Source organism: Eptatretus burgeri, chromosome 8 (assembly GCF_056783735.1).
Source record: "Eptatretus burgeri isolate ZD-2024b chromosome 8, Ebu_testis_v1, whole genome shotgun sequence".
Classification (NCBI taxonomy): Eukaryota; Metazoa; Chordata; class Myxini; order Myxiniformes; family Myxinidae; genus Eptatretus; species Eptatretus burgeri.
The window spans coordinates 4,948,213-4,956,273 of NC_140968.1; the positions used below are offsets into that span (position 1 = coordinate 4,948,213).

Here is an 8,061-nt window from a genome sequence, read left to right on the forward strand (position 1 = left end):
GTGGGGTTCAACATGATCTCTGTGGGTGTGGTTTATAACATGTGGGGTTCAACATGATCTCTGAGTGTGGCTTACAAGATGTGGAGTTGAACATGACATCTGTGAATGTGGTTTATAACATGTGGATTTCTACATGACATCTGTGGGTTTGGTGTATCACATGTGGGTTTCAACATGACATCTGTGGGTGTGGTTTATTAATGTGGGTTTTAACATGACCTTTGTGGGTGTGGTTTATAACATGTGGGTTTCAACATGACATCTGTGGGTGTGGTTTATAAATGTGGGTTTTAACATGACCTTTGTGGGTGTGGTTTATAACATGTGGGTTTCAACATGACCTTTGTGGGTGTGGTTTATAACATGTGGGTTTCAACATGACATCTGTGGGTGTGGTTTATAAATGTGGATTTCAACATGACATCTGTGGGTGTGGTTTATAACATGTGGGTTTCAACATGACATCTGTGGGTGTGGTTTATAACATGTGGGTTTCAACATGACATCTGTGGGTGTGGTTTATAACATGTGGGTTTTTACATGATCTCTGTGGGTGTGGTTTATAACATGTGGGTTTCAACATGACATCTGTGGGTGTGGTTTATAACATGTGGGTTTTTACATGATCTCTGTGGGTGTGGTTTATAACATGTGGGGTTCAACATGACATCTGTGGGTGTGGTTTATAATATGTGGGTTTTTACATGACCTCTGTGGGTGTGGTTTATAACATGTGGGTTTTTACATGACATCTGTGGGTGTGGTTTATAATATGTGGGGTTCAACATGATCTCTGTGGGTGTGGTTTATAACATGTGGGGTTCAACATGATCTATGAGTGTGGCTTACAAGATGTGGAGTTGAACATGACATCTGTGAATGTGGTTTATAACATGTGGATTTCTACATGACATCTGTGGGTTTGGTGTATCACATGTGGGTTTCAACATGACATCTGTGGGTGTGGTTTATAAATGTGGGTTTTAACATGACCTTTGTGGGTGTGGTTTATAACATGTGGGTTTCAACATGACATCTGTGGGTGTGGTTTATAAATGTGGGTTTTAACATGACCTTTGTGGGTGTGGTTTATAACATGTGGGTTTCAACATGACCTTTGTGGGTGTGGTTTATAACATGTGGGTTTCAACATGACATCTGTGGGTGTGGTTTATAACATGTGGGTTTCAACATGACATCTGCAATCGATATCAAAAGCTTCAACAATGTTTATCATCTTTATTAACCGAAAATAAAAAAGGGATGAACGCACCATTAATTTGTTCTGACTTTGCAGTGAACGAAGGTTTATATCAAGTAATTTATATATGTATATATATATATATATATATATATATATGTATATGTATATATATATATATATAAATATATATATATATATATATATATATATATATATATATATATATATATATATATATATATATGTATGTATGTAAAATCAAAAGATCATCCTGGCATCACCTGAACAAACCGATATCCAGAGAATGACTCGGACGACAATGCTCGAGTCCACCCTGCTATCCGCTGCATACCCGTGCAACGGATTACAACAAAGCATGGACTAAGAGCTGTCATCTTCCACAATTCCTGCGAAACATTAACCCATGTGACATTTTAAAAACTCACCCATTAAGGTGTTTCGGTCTATCACCATCCAAGCACATCATTCAAGAAAAACGATTTGAAGGAAACGGTTCATTCACCAGCAACACTTTGCAAAATCAACAAAGAAAATTAAACTTAAAGTTTGATTATTATTTTTTTTTCCCTACCCAAAAATAAATTTCGTTTTATCACAAGACAACAACCGCAATTTCCACTTTGTTCATGCAGACAAAATCTACAACATGCCTAACGAGGGAAAGTTTGATTAAAATGAACGAAAATTAGAGAGTATCAGCACTTCGGTGGTGCAGTCTCTTGGCAGGGATTACACTGGCTGGGTTGCCGTTGACTTCGCAAGAGTAGTCAGGGCAGGAATTTGTAATTTGTTCATGGTGGTGGCAATCATTCACCAACTTTTCGCGAAGGACGGCGTCAGATCTTCAGTGTCCAACAACAAACAGTACTGGCAGATGGGGCCTCCAGCTTAACATCCATCCGAGGGATGGCACACACGTTGATGAATTCGGTCATGAATTCGATGTTGATGAATTGCCCTGTGTGCGAAAGCAGGATGACAGTTCATAGCTGGGCCGAGATTCAAACCCAGGCTGGACTTGGAGGCGAGTGTGCGGAGCTCCAGGCTCATCGTTTCGCTCCGTAATAATCCTTATAAATGCAGTTCAAAACAAGCAGTTTATTGCACAAACGCTTTGCTTCACAATAACCTGTGCAAAAGCTCACATAACAGGTAATCATCATGAGAAACTCAATTCCAAATTGGAACAACTCTCCATAAACACATGTAACTGGCTCGACATTTGTTCACGAGAAACCTGTAAACATTCGATCACTGACCGTCGTTTCTCGAACCCAACACCGGAAATCAGCACAACACCCTAGTACTCTTTTCGACGAAATCGGAAGGAAGTCAGGCTGAGTCGACCTCACCTGGTGTTAATTCAACGGTTGACAGGGATTTGAAATCGGCACCCTAGGGTCCCAAGCCAGCCACCCTAACTGCTTAGCAAACACCAGGCTTGATGCTTGCTTACCCAATGACCAAAAGCAAACGCGTGTCAAGGTAAAATGGAACAAGTCTAATTTTTTTCCCCACAATGCACAACAAATGGCACACGACTTCCTACAAATTGGGTAAAGGTTGGACAGTGTGTGCACACTTGGGGAAAACACAGCATGCAAGGCCTAACGAATGGCACAGAGATGATTCCCAAAGCACAAGTGTCCACAAAGGAGGTGAGCATGGCATAAAAGGAAAAGCAGATTTTTCAGCCCACAGTGGAGACTGTCGAGTCCCATTTGATCAAAAGCACAAACCAAACCGATCGATGGAGTACGTCAGCAGCAATAGAATGTTGCAAGATGCTTGCCAAGTAAGTCTGAAGCACCGTAAACTTTAAAAGGTTAAAAATGGAAACGGAGGACAGGTTTGACGTGAGAGTCCGTACACGTGACGGCATATCCACAGACGTCGCACTCAATCTGGAATGGCGTGCTGCCGGGCCATCAACAATCACCTCGAAGCCTCTCCCGTCTCTGGATCAATTTCGTATTCTGATTCTGGAACACATCACGCAATGCAAAATATTACATAAATAAATAATAAAAAAAGAACAGCCAATACCACTTATTAAATTCAAAACACAATCAGCAATTGTCATCCTGAGTATGTTGGTTCATGCTCTTCCTGCCAGGACAAGTCTGCTGTCCACTTTCACAGCAGTCTGTTTCTACCGTTTCTACCTCTTGAACTGTTCCATGCCCGCTGAAACCATGTACTCCTTTCACCTGAAAGTTTCTCCTTGTGTTATTGTGCACGCGTGTGTTGTCGTCCTGTCTGCCCTTTCATTCACTTTTTGACCTTTTTACCCTGTTGTTCTGCGATTCCATGAGCCTCAACACTCGTATAAACTACAAGGGAACTCTTAGACGTCTCGACGTCGCCAGATATGCCTCTACCCACATTGTTGCATCATCTATACATACTAGTACCAAGTTTGATTTAAATCGCTGAAACGCAGATTCAAAATATTGAATAATTCTGGCTGCCAGACCATGCGTCCGATCAGGTTGATATTTTAAAACATTTATTCCGCACGACAACTCGATCATAACTGTGATGTTTCATCACAAGATTTTTTGAAGGTTTTTATGTTAAAAATAATATGGCTGCTGAACTGCATGAACGATGACATCATGAATTCCCCCCCCCTGCCCCTCCAATACAAATAAGCCCTAAATGACCCTCAAAATTTTTCATAGTGATCGGATAAAGCGTTTGACGAAGGTGCTTATGACATCATCAAAAACAATCACACTCATTCCCCCATGAGGAGTACTTACCGTTTTTTTTCCATGGAGTGGTTTCGGACATGCAGAGGTCCAAAGTTTTTCCTTTTTTCGAACATGGCTGCCACACCATGTGACATTTGACATCATAATTATCATTAAAACATTCTGCACGAGTAGTCGCACCTTAAATGAAAATTTTGTGTCAATCGGATAAGCGGTTTGCAGAGAAAACAGAGAAAATTAGCACGGACGGACACACGTCTGTACGTATGGACAAACAACCCGAAAACATAATGCCACGGGCGACTTGGTCAGCAGAGACATAAACAGGACGTAGCATTGAACAATGCAGAGCATCACTGGGGTACACGGTCTGTACAAATGGGGAAAATAAAGTTCCCGTGCATCATTTACACCGATGAGAGATGAAAACGAACACCTCACATTGTTTGACCATCTCAATATTTGGTGTTTAACATGAAATCCACTCGAGAATGTCAACACGTACGAGTGTGCAAGACATGTCCCCAGAGGCTCGAAGAGGGGGTGCAGTCAAAGTCAGTTAACAGCTCGGTAGCTGGTGAACAGTTCAAGAGGTAGAAACGGGAGAAACAGACTGATCACGGTACCTGTGATCACACTTCCACCGCTGGATGACAAACGTTACACATGCGTCAGCACGTTTCCCCTTCTCGTCAATAAAGGTGACAATGGCCATCACTTCTGTCAAGATGGAACCTCGACTTGTCTGTAAACAGGATAGCAGCCCAATATTGTCTCCTGAACCTCAGACGTTGTCTACACCAAGCTTGACACGCATGTCGATGACGTGGCAACAAAATCGGATGTACTGCTGGTCGTCGTGCTCAGATGTTATGCTCGTGTAACTGATTCCTCACAGCTTTGGTGTTGATTGTCGCAAGCCAGGGCTGCTGTGAGTTGTCCAACTTGCTGTCTCAAACCGATTCCTTTATGCTTATCCTGTCCAGAAGGTGGATGTTGCCTCTGATGTTACCAATTTGTTGATGTCTCCAGAGTGACTGGATGGTGTTCTGATGAACAACAAAATGCCTGGGCACGTTTTGTGGCATTTCTTTCTCAAGCATGCCAATAGCACGTGGGCGTTCATCACGTTTACCACACTTAGACGTCAATAAAAATGTTTTTCACTGCTGGGATGGTTCACCCAATCGTGCTGCATTGCAATTTGCTCAGTACCACGTGCAGCACCGTCACGCGACTCGGTACACGTGCATGGCAATTTGTGCGTGCAGTGCACAATATGCACGTGGAAATTCCGGATATTCACGAGTGCACTGGGGAACGTGTGAAGGCACATGGCTCACCATTGTGTTGCTTTTTTTTCTGTTAGTATCGATCACAGTAGATCTGAAAACCAGTTGTGACCACCACCACCACCCTCCTCCTCCTTATCCTTCTCCTTCCTTCTCCTCCCTTTTCATACTCTTACTCCTCCCACCTCCCCCTTCTTTCACTCTTCCTCTCCCTCTCAAACATAACACATTGACACACAAATGGTAAAGACGCACATGAGTAAATATCACTTCCTTCAAGACGGGGCCAGATTTTGTCATATTGTGCAGGCTCTCAGTAAGGGTGAAAGCCGTACTTTGCCATTGATGCACATGCTCTATCGGGAGATGATGACGAGCTCCATCTTGCTGGGGGGAAAGACTCGTATGGAAGGCTCGCAGGAACATGGACTGCTCTGCATTGCCGTGTGCTGACCAAATGCAAAGGCAGGAGCCTTAGGTGAGAGACGTAGTACGTGAGGTGAGCAGACGAGACGTAATATCCCAGCTTCGTGCAAAGGAATGCAGTTTTCCGACTTGGCAAACCTGAGTGCACAATTTTTTCACTGCTTCAGGCTCCTTGAAAAGAAAAAAGAAAAACAAACCTCCACACAATGATGCATTTAAGCAGCATCTGAAAAGAGCATGCTTGGCAAGAGCATAATAACTCCGCGCACGCGAAGCGAAAACCGGGGTTAAGCAATTGGTTCACTTCTGTCTGTCTGTCTGTCTGTCTGTCTGTCTGTCTGTCGTCGACAAACGTCAGTTTATGATCGAGGAACAACTTCATTTGAATTGATTGTGATATTTTGAACATGAATCAGGAGATGAACCTGTAATGAACCTGGAAAACGACAGAGTAAAAAAAAAAAACAATCTCAATTTTTTTTTTTTTTAACCAAGTCGAGGCTCATGGAACAGCCAATACACAGAAACATATAACAAGGCAGGAGATAAGAGGGGTGGGAGAGGGAAGACCAAAAGAGTGAGGAACAGAGACGTGAGGAGATCTGTGGAAGGGAGAGGGATGGGGCGGGGTACACAAGGTAAACAAGATGGTACTACAGGGACTTCTCTCTCGTGGGGCAGATAACAGCAATTTTTGAGAGGAATCGTGCAAATGATGATACAAGCATCAAATTTGGCACATTTGTTCTCCAGTGGATTATAATCAAATCTGCTTGATTGGCCATTTGAAAATCCAAGATGGCGGCCAATTTTTCAAGATGGCCGCTAAGTTCGCCTCCCAAAGTTGACTTTTTGCTCATAAGTATTTGTAGTTGTCCGATTTGCATGATCTAGGTGTGGATTCCTATGTTTTCAAGCCTGCTGGAGTGGATTTTCCTGTTTTTAAAGCCCCCTGACACATACTTTTTTCTGATTTTGCATCACTTTAATGATTGTCATATGAAGCTAAGGCCTTTCTGCAACCGGGCCCTGGCTTGTAAATGTTCAAAGTTATGCATACCATGCGAATGTTCCTCCAGCTGCTACTGTCCACATATGCAGCTGCAGAGTGCTGTGCAGGGGAGCCCTGACTGAAAGCACTTGCATCTCCCGTTGCAACCTTTCTTACAGGAACACTTGGTCAGTTCCTAACAGCTGGCTGCAATAGGGGGTAGTGTTGTCCAACATATCTGCCACGTCTCTCCTTTATGTGTCCATCCCCATTCAGCGGGACTGCTAATGTCTGGACTGGAGATGGTTGCCTGCCCCCAGATGATCCCAGCCTGATAGGCCGCACACTTTGCATGCTCTCTGAGGGCTGCCTGTGTTAGTGGAATTGAGTTGTATGGTCTCTGCTTGCGGGCAAAGAGATCCAGTCTTGCTCCGTCCACACCAGTGGCTGCGCTTGATCTATCATACATGAGGACAACGAATCTCTCCAGCCTCTGCAGGTCAAGATCACGAATCAATGTTGGATGCTGGCTGAGATTGGTGAATGTTTCAGAAACATCATCAAAGACGTTCCAAGTCTGCCACGCAGTTTACTTCCCTTAACCGTGGAAGGCAGACATGACGTCACATCCAGTGAACGCATGGAAGTATGGGATCCCTCTCGCTTTCTCAGGCCCTATTGCAAAAAATTCCTCATGGACTGGAATCCATCATGCCTTGGCTCCTTGGCCAAAGGCAATCCACAAGTTCTCAAGACCTAGTTCCTGTAAGGATGGCAGTACAGATATTGCTATGACTCGTACGTCCGTGTCATTAGCCTTAATGATAATGGACTTGCTACCATCCGTCGTTGCATCCCTGGCTTGTACAAATATTCGAGTGTCAGCTTCTTCGTGACAACATGGAGACACAGCATCCAGTGACTTACAACAGTATGATGCCAACATACAATTCCGACTTAGCTGACACTGAACCCCATGCTGAGTTTCACAGCAGTGATGTCACCAATGTGCCTTGGTAGTGCCCGACAATCTTTCCTTCAAGAAATTCTTACTTAGCGATGAACTGGAAATGTTGATTAAAGGACTGGTAAGTGGCCTGGATTCAATCAGCACATCTGTTTCATCAACTTCGTGCACTTTGAAAATTTGGAGCTAGATGTACTCCATCACACACAGAGACCTTCTGTGTGCTACCCTCATCTAGTTTAGCCTGTGAGCCAACGCGGTTTACCAGGGTGTGGCCGATGCCGTGCACTAGCAACTTCTTGGAGTCATAGATGAGAGTTGGGCCAGTGATGAGGACCAGTGCCAGTCGTCCATCCAAGGGATGTGGCTGACTGCTGAAACAAAGGTACTACCTCTAACACGACACCCCTACACCCCATGCATAAGTAGCTACTACTACATAC

General features: G+C 43.7%; 1 long non-coding RNA gene across 1 annotated transcript; it reads right to left on the minus strand.

Annotated features, from left to right (window-relative positions):
• Nucleotides 1-1,224: 1,224 nt before the first annotated feature.
• On the minus strand, nt 1,225-8,040 carry LOC147020978 (uncharacterized). The gene is made up of 2 exons (XR_015060686.1): nt 5,570-8,040; nt 1,225-3,207 (listed from the first exon to the last, which is right to left on the minus strand). It is a non-coding gene; the product is annotated as an uncharacterized LOC147020978 (long non-coding RNA).
• Nucleotides 8,041-8,061: the final 21 nt, after the last annotated feature.